General features: G+C 35.6%; 1 protein-coding gene across 1 annotated transcript in view; it reads right to left on the bottom strand.

The window, feature by feature from the left end:
* Positions 1-1774, bottom strand: part of LOC106876431 (E3 ubiquitin-protein ligase AMFR) — a 72254-nt gene extending 70480 nt beyond the window's left edge. The window contains exon 1 of the mRNA XM_014924977.3: positions 1756-1774. The gene's annotated coding sequence lies outside the window, so the exon portion shown is untranslated. The remainder of the gene's footprint in view (positions 1-1755) is intronic.
* Between the last annotated feature and the right edge of the window lie 1877 nt (positions 1775-3651).

Here is a 3651-nt window from a genome sequence, read left to right as displayed (position 1 = left end):
ATATGTGTGAGGGGTGTATATGAGGGAAGAGATTTTTGTGTCTATTTGTGTAGTGTGGGTGTATAAAAGAGAGAGAGAAGAGATTGTATGTGTGTATCTATTATGAGTGGTGTGGGTGTAGATTATGTATCGAGTTGTTTTATCTATATCTATGAGATAAGAGAGAGAGATATAGAAATTGATATAAATTTACATAATAATGTCCAGGAGTCAAGGCATTGCGAATATGGTTAGTTCCTTTAGTGTTATTTCAGAAACGGTCGCGGGAAGCCGAGATGGAGAGAGAGAGAAGCAGAGAAGAGAAAGTAGAAGTTGAAGAAAAGCCAAATGGCTGTTGTTGTTCTTGTAGTTATTGTTATATGTTACGAAAGACAACAAACTATATACAGATGTAATCGATTGACTTAATGTAAAGGAGAGATTATTAAAGAAGCAACAGAAGTGTTTTGTTGTGTAATGCAGGTTTGATATGACATGTGTGGATTATTTTGGATGTTTAGAAATTAAGGCAAGATATGTTTACAGATTCAAAATTGTGTCCAGTCTCTGCAATGTATATGGAATGCTTTCAGGTAATATAGAATATTTTAGAAACAGGGGATTATATATAATGTTTAGATGATATTAAAGTTGATATGGAAGGTATTTTGAAAGAATAAATGTGAAATAATATTCAAGGGATTGGAAAAAAAGGTAGAAATTGATGGGTTTTTCTTGTCTCTACTGGTTGTTTGTTTAAAATATAGAATATTTTAGAAACACCGAATTATATATGTATATATATAGTGTTTAGATGTTATTAAAATTGATAATGAAGGTAATTTTAAAAGAATAAATGTGAAATAATATTTAAGGGATTGGAAAAAAGGTAGAAATTGATTTCTTCTTCTCTCTACTGGCTGTTTGTTTACAATATAGAATAATTTAGAAACGGGATTACATATATGTATATATATATAATGTCTATAGATGATATTAAAGTTGATATAGAAGGTATTTTAAAAAGAAAAATGTGGAATAATATTCAAGGGATTGGAAAAAATAGGGAAAAAAGGTAGAAATTGGTGGGTTTTTCTGTCTTCGCTTCTCTCTTTTCTTGTTGTTTTGTTTTGTTTACGACGATGTGTAAGAAATATTCAATCTGTTATAATAACTACGACGGACAGAGAAATGGATTGATGATTAACAACGAAACAAAATTCTAGAAGACGAACGTCTGTCCGAGTTGTTTATAAGTTTGTTTTGGATTTAGTGTTTTTTAAAGCCTTTTTTCGTTGTTGGTTTTGAACGTTTTTGAAATCCGTTTCGAGTTGGTTCTAGCATGGAGGACCAAACACAGTCGGCACGTGATAGGCTACGGATGGCTTAAAGCGAAATTATTCAAACAGCGTCCGCTATTACCGATCCGTTTCTTACCGCATCGCGTCATGAATAATGGTTAGACTTTATTATTCACCTTTTCTTTTCTTTTTTTTTCTCTGTCTCTTACTTCTTTTGCATTTTATTTATATCATTTATGGTTTTTATACTGCGTTGTAAAATTTTCTTGTTATTTTGGGGGGAAATTTCTGGATAATTTTAACTATAAAATTAATATCTGTCGGGAAATCCTACGTTGTACTCACAAATTGAAAACAAAAAAACAATTGGAAGTTACCAGGAAACAGTATGGTTAATTATGAAGTGTGTCATCCTATTAAAATGCATAAAACAATTGAGATTTCGTTTTTTTTTTTGTTTTTTTTTTTCCTTTACCTATCTTTTTTCCTAGCGAACAATTACCTCATCTCTTCGCTACCACCACTTAACATGACTTCCCGACGAAGGGTTCTATCCGAAACGTTACATTCCCTCAACCTCTTCCTCACATCAAAACAAAGTAAAAAAAAATTCCACTTTTAAGCTGCGTATATTGTTGGAAATCCAATTGAGTCACTACTGTGCATCCGTAGCTATCACGTGATGTAAAGATGGCGTTGTCGCCTAATGTTTTCCAATAAAACCGTCTCCAGTCACTTTTTTAAAAATTTCATTTAAAAATTTTCCATTGGACCTTGTCACATTATATTTACTGCCAATTATAATATAAATTTAATAATTTTTGGGGGGTTAGAATTTGTTATTTTGTTGTTAGTAATTTGAGCTCTGATGAATTAAAAATTCCATTCCAGTTTCTCTAATAAAAATGTCACCAATCAAAGATTCTTTATGAAAACATCCGTTTTTTTTTCTTTGTAGAATCGTTGTTGCGTCGTCATTCTTAAAGACCCGCATGGAAATTCTTCTACGGCTCGCCACGCTTACTGTAAATAGCAGCCGATCTTCCCTCATCAAAATCAAATCCTACCGCCTTAAAGTTGAGGAGACATTGGATAATGGAAAGATATACTCTTTTACTTGTTTCAGTCATTTGACTGCGGCCATGCTGGATCACCGCCTTTAGTCGAGCAAATCGACCCCAGGACTTATTCTTTGTAAGACTAATACTTATTCTATCGGTCTCTTTTTGCCGAACCGCTAAGTTACGGGGACGTAAACACACCAGCATCGGTTGTCAAGCGATGTTGGGGGGACAGAGACACACAAACACACATACATACATATACATATATACAACGGGCTTCTTTCAGTTTCCGTCTACCAAATCCACTCACAAGGCTTTGGTCGGCCCGAGGCTATAGTAGAAGACACTTGCCCAAGGTGCCACGCAGTGGGACTGAACCCGGAACCATGTGGCTGGTAAGCAAGCTACTTACCACACAGCCACATGGTAGTAATATGAATTTTTTTTTTTTATTTTGCTATAGTTTCAGCTGAAAGCTGCGGCCATGCTGATGCACCGCCGTTTTGCTACACTTTTATTACTGAGAGCCTCCTCCAATATGTGGCACTTGGTGAAGAATGGAGTTTGATGTAGCTACCCTCATTTGCACCTCTTGCCGTGAGGTAGGTTCATCTGGGACTCTCGACAGGAAGAGGTCCAGCTTTGATTTAAAAACCTCTACATCTACTTTGTGCAGGTTCCTCAGGCTCTTTGGGAGAGTATTAAAAAGCTGTGGGTCCCTGAAACCCAATTGATAATTATATATAACTAGCAGTATAACCCGACCTTGTCCGGGTGTGACTTATTATGCCATCTACGATAAGTCTTGCTAGCTGAAAATCAACTAAAAAAGAAAGCCTTACAACGAAAAACCCTTATGATGTAAATATGTTCATAATTCAAAAGACGATGAAATTAATAGGGAAAGTCTGAAGGTTGTTTTGCGTAAAATTATTAAGCATACGTAAATTTCATCCGTGTAATTGGCTATAGAAATGCTTGTGCAAAACAACTTTTTGCGCTGCCCTGATTATACATAGCAGGGTAATCCCTTTTCACAGGAGCTAGGATGGCAATTTGTGAGGAAGCAATTGCTGGCGATCTGTTGCTAAACAGTTTTGCCAGAATTCTATCAGATTGGGCAGAAGGTGTTGATGCACCATTTTGCATTATGTTCAAAGTAGCTACTGGAATGTGATGAATTGCTGCAGTCTGTGGCTGTCATTTTAAACCGGTTGCTGTCTTTCCCCAGCAAACTCTCTTCTTTGGAGGCATAATCTATGTATATATTAAACAGAACAACAAAAGTTATAATAGATGGCAGGGTC

This window comes from Octopus bimaculoides, chromosome 6 (assembly GCF_046866305.1).
Source record: "Octopus bimaculoides isolate indiv1 chromosome 6, ASM4686630v1, whole genome shotgun sequence".
NCBI classification, from domain to species: Eukaryota; Metazoa; Mollusca; class Cephalopoda; order Octopoda; family Octopodidae; genus Octopus; species Octopus bimaculoides.
The sequence above is the reverse complement of the archived record's forward strand: the minus strand, read 5'-3'. Positions and strand labels throughout refer to the sequence as shown.